At 50.3% G+C, this 15,660-nt stretch overlaps 1 protein-coding gene across 1 annotated transcript in view; it reads right to left on the minus strand.

Annotated features, from left to right (window-relative positions):
• VPS54 (VPS54 subunit of GARP complex) overlaps window positions 1-14,614 on the minus strand; it is a 160,513-nt gene extending 145,899 nt beyond the window's left edge. Inside the window, exon 1 of the mRNA XM_075339254.1 lies at window positions 14,427-14,614. The gene's annotated coding sequence lies outside the window, so the exon portion shown is untranslated. The remainder of the gene's footprint in view (window positions 1-14,426) is intronic.
• Window positions 14,615-15,660: the final 1,046 nt, after the last annotated feature.

Below are 15,660 nucleotides of genomic sequence, written 5' to 3' on the forward strand. Positions count from 1 at the left end.
ACCCGACGTTAGTGAGCATGAAGCCCGCGCCTTGGTAGGTGTGGCCCAGAGTTTTCTTCAGAGCGCTATATTGCGGACCCGGTCCGCTTATCATTGGTTTTGCTGAATCCATCACCTGCCGCCGTTGCCTGCTTGCAGTACACAGTTTGTCGGGTTTGGCGCCTCGGTCGTCAGTGGTGGAACTTTCCTTGTAGTGAGGGGGCATGGTGGCCAGATTAGTGAGTAGGTGTCACCAGTTTTGTGGGCGCAATCCGGCGTCTCCCACGCGCTACAGCTGTTTATTGGGGCTCGCTCGCAATGTCAGCAGGGAACGGAGTCAGTCGGTCGGTGGGGGTGTGGTGGCGAACAGGCTTAGTAAGTCAGCTGAAAACGGCCAGCCGAAGGGAACTCACTAACCAGGTAGAGCACCAGGCGACGTCCACCAAGGCAGGATCACGCTCTCTAAGCCGGTCACGCCCACTAACCTCCGGTCCTTGATACCACAAGTATGCCCACATTGCCACTAGACGTGTCCAGTTTCACTCAATTCACGTGCCCTGAGTGAGGCCGTGAACGTCTAGTCCGAATGTGGCCGGAAGTGTGAATATTGCATACTTGCAGTCACTTGACCGCTCGCTCCCGTCGCCAGCACCGGAGAATCCTGACAGCGTGCGGTGAGGATTCAGAAGTCTGCAGAGACATAGAGGGATGGCAGACTTTCATCACAAACCATGACAACCCCTTTAACTATTGTCTCTATATATGAGAACTAACACAAGCCTGTGTAGCACGGAGAGCTGTGCATGTAGCTACATGTGATGAAATTGTGGTCAGATCATGACTCAAAGCGTTTGTGAAATATCAAATAAAAGAACGAAACAACAAAGTAATATTCAAACTTCCTAATATACAGTGTAAAGTGTAACGCTCCGAAACACGAGCTCAGGACATAATGGCAGCTTGGAGGCTCGTGACAGACACAGCTGACAACTTGATTTTTTTCTTAGAAAGCTCAATAAAAACTGACAATATTTTTTTACGGACACGATGGAAAAGCGCGGTCTATGTCTACAGGGCGTAATTTCGATAAGGCGACATTAGCTGCATCACTGAACTGTAAAAGAACGATATCTAGGGGTACTTTGCACGTTGCGACATCACTACTGCGATATCGTCTGGGTCAAATCGAAAGTGACGCACATCCGGCGCCAGTAACCACGTCGCAACGTGTAAAGCCTAGATGCGCCGATAAACGATCGCAAAAGCGTCGTAAATCTGTGATCTGTGTAGTGTCGGACATTTTCATAATGTCGCACCAATAGGAGGTACGATGTTGTTCCTCGATCCTGCGGCAGCACACATTGCTGTGTATGAAGCCGCAGGAGCGAGGAACATCTCCTTACCTGCCTCCACCGGCTATGCGGAAGAAAGGAGGTGGGCGGGATGTTTACGTCCCGCTCATCTCCGCCCCTCCGCGTCTATTGGCTGCCTGCCGTGTGATGTCGCTGTGACGCCGCACGACCCGCCCCCTTCGGAAGGAGGCGGGTCGAAGGCCAGAGCGACGTCGCAGGGCAGGTATGTGCGTGTGAAGCTGCCGTAGCGATAATGTTTGCTACGAAAGCTATCACAAGATATCGCATGTGCGACGGGGGCGGGGACTATCGCGCTTGGCATCACTAGCATCGGCTAGCGATGTCGCAGCGTGAAAAGTACCCCTTAGCGCAGTGTTTCTCAACTCCAGTCCTCAAGACCCACCAACAGATCATGTTTTCAGGTTTTCCTCAATATTTGACAGGGACTAATTCAATCACCTGTGCAACATTAATGAAATCCTGAAAACCTGATTGAGGAAAACCTGAAAACATGATCTGTTGGTGGGTCTTGAGGACTGGAGTTGAGAAACACTGCCTTAGAGGCATAATCCTGCAATCCTACTCCAGCCATCACATCTGCCGATAAAGGCTTCGATTCCCACAAACTGCTTTATCTCGCAGGTTACCTCTACGGCCATATTCACATGTTGCCTCTTTACTGCATTTTTTTGCATGTTGTTTTCATGAGTTTTATGCAAATTAATAGTTGATTTTTACAGTCTCGGCAAAAGCTATGAGATTTCAGAAATCTAACAGTACATTTTTTACGCAATTCTGAGTGCAGTGTTGTTAAAAAGCTACCTGCAAATCCTTATGCCGGCAAAGTCAATGAGAATCCTGAAGTTTTGTGCACATTGCTTTTATTTCCCTTGCAGATTTACAGCAGAAAATAAACTGCTGCATTTCAATTCTTTCAGTGTTTTTCCACCCCAAATGCATGAAAAAAGCATACTAAAAAAAACCAACAAATTTTCTGCAAACAAATAGCGTGCATACATAGCTTAATGGTGGCTGCATACATTGCATTTTCAGTGCAGATTTGTCTCAAAACATAAAGGGAATCCTGATGCCATCAAAGTGATTGAGAGTGCTGAAGTCTCCTGCACACGTTGCGTATTTTCTCCTTTGCAGATTTGGTGCAGAAATGACTGCAGGATGTCAATTCTTTGGCCCTTTGCGCACACTGCGTTTTTACCCGCGGTTTTTTTTTTTGCGTTTTTGCTGCAGAAATTTCTTGAGAAAAGGCTTGTAACCATTCTGCAGACATTTCCCAGCAAAACCTATGGAAAAAAAAAATAGCTGTGCGCACAGTGTTTTTTTTAATCAAGAACATTCTTTCTGCAGAATTTCTTGAGAAAAAGAATGTGCATGTCACTTCTTTTCTGCAGGTGACCATAGATAATGGTACAAAAAACGCAGGGATCAACCTGCGGAAAAAATGCATCAAAAACGCATCAAAAACGCACAAAAACGCATGCGTTATTGTTGCGTTTTTTTAACGCAAATGCGCTAATCTTTCAGACTCAAGAAATGTCTTGAGAAATTTCTTGAGAAAAATCCCTTGCAGTGTTTTTGCTGCAGATCTCCCCCATGTTAATGTATGGGAACATCTGCACCATTTCTTATACGTTTTTTGCAGCTGTTTTTTTCCTGCCAAGAGATGCAGAATTTTCTGCACCATACACTTTTCGTGTGCAACAATGCCTAACCACAGTGAAAAGAAAACGAAAGCAAAAAGTCGTGTACCCTGCTGAGCAAACAAGTGACATAGGTGGTGTGTGTAATCTACGAGGCGACGTGTCACTGGACACAAAACAGCCTCGCACCTTCACTAAAAGGGGGCAAATTACGACTTTTATGCCCCTACCGGACATAAGAGAAGCCAACCCTTTATGCTTCTTTTGACACTGTACTGTCATTTCACTGTAAGGTTTTTCTATCGCTACTGATTGATTTTAGCTATTGTCAGCTGTGGTCGACCCGACTGTATACAGTGGACTTAGCTAGAGCCAAATAGTCCAAATCATTCAGTCTCCTCATAGTCCCCGGCTGGTTTTTAAATGTATATTTTCTCTGAAATGCTGCAACACGTCATAGCAAAGCCTTGTGGCGTTTTTTCTGTGTTTTTTCTAGCGTTTTTTCTTGCCTTTTTTCCATCAATAAAAGCACGGAAATAGCCTCCCAGCAAAGTCTATGAGAATTGTGACTTGCTGTGCGCACGCTGCTTCTGTTTTCCTTGCTGTTTTTTGTTGCTGAAAAAAGAAGCAGCGTGTCAATTGTTTCTGCGTTTTTTCCTGCTTTTTTCCACAATTGACTTCAATAGAGTCAAGAAAAAACGCATGTGTAATGCCCACGTTGCTTTTTTTGTGTGCTATTTTGACGTCACTGGGGTTCCCTGCAGCTATTTCCTCATGAATACAGTTCATGCCGGCGGATCACCAGAGTTTCCTGCAGATTCGCCGGCATGAACTTGGTTAACCTTGTGACCAGGGTTCCCTGCAGGCCGCAAGATGAGGCTACGGCTGCAGGGAACCCCAGTGACGTAGGTGCCCTGGTCTGTGAGGCAATCCGTACCTCGATAACCCGGGGTCAGTCGGCTGTCAGAGTCCCTTTAAGATGGACCTATACTTTCAAAAACACTTTTCAGAATACGCTGTGTGTTTTTCTGAAGAAGAACATTATTTCTGGTTATTATATGACTCAAATCTGGCATTTTCATTAGTTTTCACCTCTGCAGGCTCTTTCTTAATTTGCAATTGACTCTGAGCTGGTGAGAAGAGACTAGTAGTTCTGATCGCTGCCATATAGACCACAGCACACAGAGGCACGAGGGATTTCAGGTCTTTGCTCCTTCCTTAGTTAGCACACAGAGAAGTAGCAGTAGCATGGAGAACATTATACAGTGGTACTGAGATGTGTGGGTGTGAATCCAGCTCTGCAGTGAGGTAAGAGACTTCGCTTAGCATGATCTTTCTGTGTCTTCCTCTGCTCCACACTCTTAGGGGTACTTTGCACGCTGCGACATCACAAGCAGATTGTAGCGATGCCGAGCGCGATAGTCCCCGACCCAGTCGCACATACGATATTGTGTTATAGCTGCCGTAGCGAACATTATCACTACAGCAGCTTCACACGCACTTACCTGCCCTGCGACGTCGCTCTGGCCGGCGACCCGCCTCCTTCTAAGGGGGCGGGTCATGCGCCGTCACAGCGACGTCACACGGCAGCCGGCCAATAGAAGCGGAGGGGCAGAGATGAGCGGGACGTAAACATCCCGCCCACCTCCTTCCTTCCTCCTTGCAGGCGGGACGCAGGTAAGGAGATGTTCCTCGCTCCTGCGACTTCATACACAGCGATGTGTGCTGCCGCAGGAACGAGGAACAACATCGTACCTGTCGCTGCAGCTAAATTATGGAAATGACCGACACTACACAGATCACCGATTTTCTACACTTTTTGCGATCGTTTATCGGTGCTTCTAGGCTTTACACGTTGCGACGTCGTTACCGGTGCCGGATGTGCGTCACTTTCGATTTGACCCCGACGAGATCGCAGTAGCGATGTCGCAACGTGCAAAGTACCCCTTACTCCCCGTTCCACACAGTATAATAGGAAATGTAACCTAATATCTCGTTGTAGAGGAGATTGGTCATAAAACATGGATGTGTGAAACCAGACCAGAGTATGGTCATTATGCAGAGTCCGGCAGCAGATCTCCTCACCGGCCTGAGCCACGTATGAAGCTGTCAATATTGTGTCAGGAGATCTGCCGGCTCTCTGTACGTCATGGCCAGCCGGTGGATGTGAAGCCAGCTTGTGTATAGGTCATCAATATCAAGATAGTGGACAGTCCCATTCAGACATACCACAACTCAGAGTCTGAACAAAGCAATAATAAGACCCGACCACCTATAGAACCACAGGTTATGACACTGCTCTGTCCTAACGTCCAACGGTAGTTTGGCTACGTGAAATTGTTTTTAAAAAAAAAACCAACCCATAACATAAAATACAATGTGACTGTAATGGAAAAAATTTGACTCCTAAGGCCTGTGTTTTACAGTAGAAAACCTGAACGAACAACGTATATAAAATGTGAATTGTTTGCTTTGTCCTTTTCTAACCTGTCTAATTTATAAAATGCAGCAGATTTTTGAGAGATTTTCACCCAATCCTATCTGTCCTGGGGACATTTCACAGAACTGGTCTGTTTTGGTAAAGAAAGTTATTAAAGGGAACCTGTCACCAGAAAACATAGCTGCCCTCGCACGTGCCGGTGTGCTAAATGTGTAGACGCAAGATTATGGTCGGGTAGGAGGATGACACTGGTGAGATCATGCACAGCACCAACCATAATCTTGCGCCTGCGCATTTAGCTCACCGGCACACGCGAGGGCAGCTATGTTTTCTGCTCTGCCCACGATATAGCAGAGCGAACTGCGCATGCGTGAGTCGACATAACTGCACAGGCGCGAGATTTGAAAATGCAACGAGGAGGATGACGGAGGGCATCATCCTGTCAATCAAGGAAGGAGAACGGCGAACAGCGGCAGGAGGGGGGACAGGAGCAGAAAATAAGCACGCCCATCTGAGCCACAGAGGTAATTAGCATACGTGGGGGTCATGTTTTATAAAGTTATTTTTGGGGTCTGGGAAGGGAGTTGGGGCACAAGATGCACCTTCATAGAATGCAGCCCAGGAGCTGCAGAAGGTGACACTTTTAGTTTAATAGGTAAAAATTGGTGACAGGTTCCCTTTAAATATAGTAGAGAGACGAGCCATCAATGTAAGACGGCAACACAGATTACATAATGAATGTGTGGTCTCCAGAGAGCTGTGATCATGCTCTGTGCCCCTCTTACGATTATCGCTGGTGCCCGAAAATACCACAGCACAGCTCTGGTGACCCTACAAGAGGTGCACTGCGCCGGAGCCCTCGGCAGGGGAAGGTTTATGGCACCCTACATGTTGTAAAGGCACCATCTAACGTTGCAGCCACAGGTCCGTGTGTTGTGTGAGTTTCTCCCCGACACGGACCCACAAAGCTTGAATAACCCATACACACATTTTAAAAATGGGTCCATGTCTTTGGTCCAGGACATTCTAAGCAGGTCCTGTTCTCCACCGTTTTATGGATCAGCCTTGACAACTAAAGTCTATGGGATCTGTATAAAGCGGATAACACATAGAAAGCTTTCGTTTTCACTTTCGTTTTCCATCTGAGTATCATCTGTTTTTAACTGATCCATTACTAAAAGTCAATGGATAAAAAAAAAAAAAGGTTCAGACAGTCTACCTGCTCCAGTTAAAAAAAAAAGCGAATGAAGAAAAAGATGGCTGCAACTACATTGACGCGGTGTGATTTCTCTGGGGTGTGAACACAGCCCCATCCTCTGGTGAGGACGCAGGGGCGTATTTTTGTTCCTGCAATTCAGGCGATAAAATGTGCAGGTGAAACATGCCAGCTTTGTAGCAGAAATACCGCATTTGAACGCAGCCTAAGGGAGCGGTGCTGGAAGTGATGGCACACCGATGTCCACTACTTTGAGAAAGACATCAGTCAGCTGCGGGAGCCGGCACCCAGGCACACGCCGGACTCCCAGCTCACAGGCACGAGGGCTGTCCGATGTTTTATCGGCTCCAATGTTATGCTATGGGGCAGTGCAGACCTGCGCTTTCTTGTCATGGTGATTCAGCATGAATAAAAAAAAAATAAAAAATGGCAGCATGCGGTGAATAGCAGCGTATATCGGACGGTGCTCACTTAATCATTTCTATTGGTGCAAAACATCAGACTACTCGGGTGACAGATGTCCGATTTGCATGAACAGAAACAATGGAGAAGATGGAGAAATAAAGTTCTGTCGTCTCCGCACCTTTGATCTGAATGTTGCATGTGAGAGCATCCGATCACTGAGAAATCACTCGGCTCATACTCTGATCAGTGTCATTACCATAATATATGCAATTCTGGATGGATTATTTTAGGCAAAATACAACATATTTTATCCTAACCTTGACACTCCTGTGTGCTGAGACAGGTTCAGGTCCCCCCTAATCACCCTCCCGCTATGGGGGCCGTATAATCTGTGCAATGATAACTGGAGGAGGGTCAGTAAATGCCACCTGTAGGACCGTGTCACCTGAGCATACAACATGCATATTATTGTGCTGTTATTACAAGTGTCATTAAATCCTTGGTCAGATGGGACACAGCCATAATACAGGAGCAAAGACTCACAGATAATATACATCTGGTGCCAACTGGCCTACCAATGTCACGGTAGGTACAGGGGAGTAAAAAGCCAACAGCGAAAAGGAACCCTGCAATTAGGGAAGGGGGAGATGGTGACCCCTGACCAAACCTACTGCTTGTCCCACAGGTCCTTCACCACCCTAGATAGGTTCTGCACCTATGCGCCAAGCCGGATACCTGACCCTACGTATCCCTAGTGCAGGACCCTAAATAGGGAAAAAATGGGATGAGCTCTTCATCAACCCCACTAAACGCTAAAGGAAGACACAAGGGGCTCACATAGGGGGAGATACAAGAACTACTTATCCACAGATGACTCAGGTAGAAGTTCTACAATGTTTCAGCACCGATACCACAGATGAGTGAAAGCCACCTGCTTGCAACCAGAGCTTGAATGAACTGAATAATATCACCAGCACCAGTCCAGGGAAGATGGGAGAATTTAAGCACAAGGGAATAATCAGCAGCTGGAAGGAGTGCTCTGCTGGGTCCTAAAGGGGAAGAGATGAAAACCCAGCAGGAAAGCCAAGTGCAGGAACAATGGAAAGTCAGGGAGCATTTTGTGCAGCCAAACTCTGCGACCTTCTATTGCCAGAAACTACATGACTGTCACCCATGACAACCAAGCTGTGATGGACATCCGGAGGACAGACGCAATGTACAACCCTTCTGAAGTTTGGATAAAGGAACCTTTTGTGGATTTCATTCTGTAAGGTCATTTTATATATGTTGGTAGCAGCAGATCATAATATTAGAAAAATACCCCTAATGGTATCATCCTGATTTTACTTATATGGGCTCTCAGGGCATCCAACATTGATGACCTATTGAAAGCAGAGATCATCAGCACCAGATTGGCGGACATCCCACAGCCGGCACTGGCACTATTCAGCTGTTATTCAGCTGTCAACATAGATCGTCGCTGTAGACACAGAGTGGAACAACGCAGCTCCGAGCAATGGCCGCTGCCGAGGACTGCACAACAGCTCCAAACCCAGAGGACACTAATACCAGAGGCCAGGACAACTGCTCTGAAGAATTGAAAGCAGAAAATGGACAAAACATTGGTAAATCTAAAATACCTGATAGGCTGTATACTCACCGCCAATATCTAGAGCCACCCCCATTACCAAAAATATGGGACTTCTGACCATAGAAATGAATAGGCCGAAAGGAATCGGCACAAGAAAAACTGATCGTTTGCTACAATGTATCAGGGTAAGTACAATGATTGTACAACGATTGTGACTGGCTAAACGTGATACAAATGCATCTCAGCATTACTGGGTCTGCACAAGACTAGCCGCCAATGGACAGATCCTGAAAATGGTGGGAACAAAGCGAGGTGCAGTGCGGAGCTGGAGTTACAGCTTACACAAGAAATGGCAAACCCGATAGCACAGTAATGCTGCACTAATTAGGCCGGAATATTGTAGCCAATAGGGTCCATCAGGGTGTGTCGTATGGGAAGCAGCCGTCTCCTGGCAGCAGGTATATATACCGTAAGGATCTCCTTGGGCAACCCCACCCGGCAGAACACAGGAAACAACTCCCGAGCTATAAGCTTCGCTGCAGTATGTCTGAGAGGTATCACCTCTGGATACCAGGTGGCATAGTCAACGATCACTAGGATGTGTTGGTGCCCTCGAGCGGACTTTACGAGGGGCCCCACCAGATCCATCCCTATCCGACAAAAGGGACTTCTATAATGGGTAACGGTACCAACGGACTGCGAAAGTGGGCCAGGGGTGCGGTAAGCTGACACTCCGGGCAGGTTTCGCAGAACCGTTTTACCTCCCCAAAGACCCCGGGCCAATAGAACCTTTGCAATATTCGCTCCTGCGTTTTCTTGGCCCCTAGGTGGCCACTCATCAGGTGTTTATGAGCCAAGTCGAGGACCCGCCGGCGATACGGCTGGGGCACCACCAAGTGCTCTACCACCACGCCCCGTATTTCATCTACCTGGTAGAGCAAGTCCTGCTTAAGAGCGAAATGGGGGTACCTTACCTGGGCACCGGGCACCTGTGCCACCCCGTCAACCACTGTCACCCGACCCCGGGCATGTATTAATGTAGGGTCCTGGAGTTGGGCTGTCCCAAACGTATCCGGGGACGCCTCCAACTCCGGGATGGGCTCGACCATCTCAGCCTCTCCTGCCAATACCTCTAGGGGTGACTTATCGGATTCACATTCTGTCCCTATCATGGGGACCCCTACGGCAGGCGTCCCGGATTCGGGATTGTCGGGCTCAGGTCCCGGACTGTGCAATACCTGAGGGGACTTAGAAGGCCCCTTCCATAGAGTCCAAAAATACGGCAGATCCCTTCCTAGGATCATGTCGTAGGGAAGAGTGTTCATAAGTCCCATCTCATGTTGCACCTGACCACAGGGTGCTGTGATGGTGACAACCCCCGTGGGATAGTCTCGGCGGTCCCCATGTATGCAAACCACCCCCACTGTACGTCCTGTGGCCTTTACTTCAGCCATTAGGGTTTATCGCACAAGGGTCACTAAGCTTCCGGAATCCAACAAGCCTGTAACCGGACATCCATTCACCTGTATTTGGCACAAGTGGGGCTCAGTCTCTGGGGAGACAAGGTCCGCGGTACACACCGCCTGAGCATACATTGAACCCCGCCAGGTAACCCCACAATCCATGGGCTCCGTGGTGAGTGGACACTGGGCTTCCATATGTCCCACTCGCTGGCACCGCCAACATCTAATAGGGAAGGAAACCCCCTTGACGAGTTGTCGTTTAGGGTACATAGCCTTCCGGACCTCAGGGACGGCGGGCGCGGCCTCAGACGGGACGGTAGCGGACTCCCGCACCGGTGTCAGCGGTGGGTCCTTGGCCCGAGGCCTGGAGGGGCCGGACCGACGGGCGGCACGCAAAGTCTCAGTGTCCCGTATCAAGTCCTGCGTAGCCACATGCCGCTCCACCAGGCACACTAATTGGTCCAGGGTACTTGGGTCGCCCTGTCCTACCCACCGTTGAATGGTGACGGGTAAAGTGCGCACAAAGCGATCAATCACTACCCTCTCCACCATTTGCGCAGGGCTCAGAGTGTCCGGCTGCAACCACTTCTTTACCAGATGCAACAAGTCATAGGCCTGGGAGCGTACGGGTTTGGCTTCCTCATAGAACCACTGATTTACCCGCTGAGCCCGTACATAAGTATTCACCCCCAACCGAGCAAGAATTTCGGCTTTCAGGGTCTCATATTCTATGGCGTCCTCGGTACAGAGATCCAGGTACGCTTTTTGGGACTCCCCCGTCAGATAGGGCGACAATACCTCAGCCCACTGGGGGGTCGGCAGCTTCTCCCGCTCGGCCACCCGCTCAAACACAGCCAGGAACGCTTCCACATCATCCCCCGGTGTCATCTTTTGCAACGCTTGTCTCACCGCCTTCCGGACGCTGCTGTCGTCACCCGGTCCCGGGGTTGTTGCTGCCGATCCGGCACGGATCGACTTGGTCAGGAGGACCATCTGTTCTTGGTGCCTTTGTTCCTGCAATTGCAAGGAGTGCTGGTGCTGTTGCTGCTGACGATCCAACGACCGGAGCAGGTGTGCATTGGTCTGTTGTTGCTGTGCATTAGCCTGAGCCAGCTGCTTTAGTATGTCCTCCATGGTGCCGCCGGGTTTGGGCTGTAGAGTAGCCGCTCGAATCCAGGACATGCGCTACTGGGTCACCAGGGATGGATGCTACACCTCACCGGGCTGACTGCCCGCATTCTCCACCATCTGTGAGGTAACGTGGTCGGCTGCGCGGCAGAAGACACGGGATCCAGGCGCCAATGGTCACAGCACACAGTTTATTGCACAAAACCAAAATCCAAAACAGCACACAACACGTTTTCCGGAATATCCTCCTCCCGAACCAACAAGCCAGATTCCAGAAATGGCTCACATGTGCTTCTTCGGCAGAAGCTTAGGGAGTTGTGTTCACTCCCTCACCCTAGGGGGCCCACACCCCGGTTCCTGTTTCCTTTTAACCCTCCTTTCAGCCCGCAGGGAAACAGCAATAAACCCTGGAGTGGAGTTGCTTTCTATACATGGAGGGAGCACAACCGGCCGTCATAGACAACCCCGGTCACAGTCTCACAATATATATATTATATATACATACACACACACACACACACACACACAAACACAAACACCCAACTGTATGGATCGGTGACGCCTGCTCGTGTGCGGGTTCTCCAGGTAAATCTGCTGGAATTCAATCACCCCATCCTTTTAGCAGGAAGTTTCTAATAGAGGAGTATATAGGGGGCTCTTATACACAACACTGGAGAAATCAACTGATCCCGGACGTTCCTGGTGTGTCGGGGGAGATAGGTGTTAGCTTACGGAATCTCCAGGTTTTAAATAAATAAAAAAAAAAAAAGAAGAAAACCCTGTCCCCCAAGTGCAGTTGGTTTAAAAAAAACCCAAAACCCTGTGCTTTTATCCCCCTCCTTGTGTCTAATAGTGTCTACAGCACCAATATCACGTCACCAGCGCTGCACCCAATCAGTGAGGTTCAGCTGCGGTGAGGGAGTTCACTGACTGCCTGCAGCGCTGATGACATCACATCAGGAACGCAGACTATAGCAGACACCAGGCGCCGCGGCGGAGGATCAAGGCTGGACCTGGGGAGGGGGAGTCACACCACAGGTTTTTTGTAAACTGCAGCCGTGGGCAAGAGGTTTTCCTGCAGAGGAGAGCTCCTTTAATGATCGGCAGATATCAGTCTAATATATAGAGCTGAGCGCTGTCTACACAGACGACTCCATACACCTCCATCACTAGACTACAGCCGTCCACACAGGCGACTCCGTACACATCTATCACCAGACTACAGCTGTCTGCACAGACGACTCCGTACACCTCCATCACTAGACTACAGCCATCCACACAGGCGACTCCGTACACATCTATCACCAGACTACAGCCGTCCGCACAGACGACTCCGTCCACCTCCATCACCAGACTACAGCCCTCCGCACAGACGACTCCGTACACCTCCATCACCAGACTACAGCCGTCCGCACAGACGACTCCGTACACCTCCATCACCAGACTACAGCCGTCCGCACAGACGACTCCGTACACCTCCATCACCAGACTACAGCCGTCCGCACAGACGACTCCGTACACCTCCATCACCAGACTACAGCCGTCCGCACAGACGACTCCGTACACCTCCATCACCAGACTACAGCCGTCCGCACAGACGACTCCGTACACCTCCATCACCAGACTACAGCCGTCCGCACAGACAACTCCGTACACCTCCATCACCAGACTACAGCCGTCCGCACAGACGACTCCGTACACCTCCATCACCAGACTACAGCCGTCCGCACAGACTCCATACACCTCCATCACTAGACTACAGCCGTCCGCACAGACGACTCCGTACACACTATCACCACACTACAGCCATCCGCACAGACGACTCCGTACACCTCCATCACCAGACTACAGCCATCCGCACAGAAGACTCCGTACACCTCCATCACCAGACTACAGCCATCCGCACAGACGACTCCGTATACCTCCATCACTAGATTACAGCCGTCCGCACAGACGACTCCATACACCTCCATCACTAGATTACAGCCGTCCGCACAGACGACTCCGTACACCTCCATCACCACACTACAGCCATCCGCACAGACGACTCCATACACCTCCATCACCAGACTACAGCCGTCCGCACATACGACTCCATACACCTCCATCACCAGACTACACCCGTCCTTCACAGACGACTCCGTACACCTCCATCACCAGACTACAGCCGTCCGCAGACGACTCCGTACACCTCCATCACCAGACTACAGCCGTCCGCACAGACGACTCCATACACCTCCATCACCAAACTACAGCCGTCCGCACAGACGACTCCGTACACCTCCATCACCAAACTACAGCCGTCCGCACAGACGACTCCGTACACCTCCATCACCAGACTACAGCCGTCCGCACAGACGACTCCGTACACCCCATCACCAGACTACAGCCGTCTGCACAGACGACTCCGTACACATCTATCACCAGGCTACAGCTGTCTGCACAGACGACTCCGCATACTCCATCACCAGACTACAGCCGTCCGCACAGACGACTCCGTACACCTCTATCACCAAAGTACAGGGAACATCTTAGGATTCTCACATTTCTATCACAATTTATCGAGTTTCCTCCTAAAAATCCCCAAGTCCCGGAGGTGTGAAGGCTTTTCAGATTATTCTTGAGTGCCTGCAGCCGACGTCTATCGCTCTGCGCTGTGGACACCGATCACTAATCATCAGAACCGTCTATTACGGTTTTTGCAAAGGGTCTATAAAAAGTACGGTCTGTGATTGTTGGATAAGCCACCAGGTAAGATAAAACGTCACATTGGCAACGCAGCCGTTTATATTGCAAGGAAAGCGGTGCCAGCCAAGGTGGCCGCCAGACAGCTGTGGCACTCAACTTTTCTATGATCCAGAAAGGCAAGACTGTCCATAACCCTGAAGACCTGCTATTCCAAGCCCTGGGAAAGCTGAGTGCAGCAGAGCTGTGCACACAGAGGCCGTCACCCAGCTTTCCCAGGATCAGATGTTATTAATAGCAGCTGTCCCTATGGTGCACACAGCAGAGCAGCACCGTACAGTCAGGCAGTCCGGTCTGCCATTGCTCCAGTCACTTCTGATGTAGGCCTCACCTGGAGCCGGGAGCTCTCCCAGAAGAGTGTCCGCCCTGCCCGGCTCCCACCCCGGTCTGCAGTCCCCTAGTTTCTGGTCTCCCGCACCGGCTGCTCCCGCTCCCCCCGCCTCCGGTACCTGCAGCAGCTGTTTGGGTCTCCACCAGCAGCATCTCCCGGGCGGCCAGAGCCCCGAGCACCGGCAGCACAGCCCGGCATGCACCGCGTCACACACCGGGGGAGGGGAGAGCCGCTGACTGGCTGCCGGCCGGACGGACGGACGTAGAGGAAGACTGAGGAGGACACTAAACAGAGGAGGACACAGAGGAGGAAGACAGAGGAGGACACTAAACAGAGGAGGACGGAGAGGAAGACACAGGAGGAGGACGGAGAGGAACACAGAGAAGGACGGAGAGGAAGACACTAAACAGAGGAGGAAGACAGAGGAGGACACTAAACAGAGGAGGACAGAGAGGAAGACACAGGAGGAGGACGGAGAGGAAGACACTAAACAGAGGAGGAAGACAGAGGAAGACACTAAACAGAGGAGGACACAGAGGAAGACACAGGAGGAGGACGGAGAGGAACACAGAGAAGGACGGAGAGGAAGACACTAAGAGGAGGATGGAGAGGAAGACACTAAACAGAGGAGGAAGACAGAGGAGGACACTAAACAGAGGAGGACAGAGAGGAAGACAGAGGATGACTGAGAGGAGGACTGAGAGGAGGACAGAGAGGAGGACAGAGAGGAAGACAGAGAGGAAGACAGAGGAAGACACAGGAGGAGGACGGAGAGGAAGAAAGAGGAGGACGGAGAGGAACACAGAGAAGGACGGAGAGGAAGACAGAGGAGGACACTAAACAGAGGAGGAAGACAGAGGAGGACACTAAACAGTGGAGGACGGAGAGGAAGACAGAGGAGGACTGAGAGGAGGACAGAGAGGAGGACAGAGAGGAAGACAGAGGAGGACACAGAGGAAGACACAGGAGGAGGACGGAGAGGAACACAGAGAAGGACAGAGAGGAAGACACTAAACAGAGTAGGAAGACAGAGGAGGACGGAGAGGAAGACAGAGGAGGACACTAAACAGAGGAGGACTGAGAGGAAGACAGAGGAGGACTGAGAGGAAGACACTAAGAGGAGGATGGAGAGGAAGACACTAAACAGAGGAGAATGGAGTGGAAGACACTAAACAGAGGAGAATGGAGAGGAAGACAGAGGAGGACGGAGAGGAAGACACTAGACAGAGGAGGACGGAGAGGAAGACACTAGACAGAGGAGGACGGAGAGGAAGACACTAAACAGAGGAGGACGGAGAGGAAGACACTAAACAGGAGGACGGAGAGGAAGACAAAGGAGGATGGAGAGGAAG

Source organism: Anomaloglossus baeobatrachus, chromosome 3 (genome assembly GCF_048569485.1).
Source record: "Anomaloglossus baeobatrachus isolate aAnoBae1 chromosome 3, aAnoBae1.hap1, whole genome shotgun sequence".
Classification (NCBI taxonomy): domain Eukaryota; kingdom Metazoa; phylum Chordata; class Amphibia; order Anura; family Aromobatidae; genus Anomaloglossus; species Anomaloglossus baeobatrachus.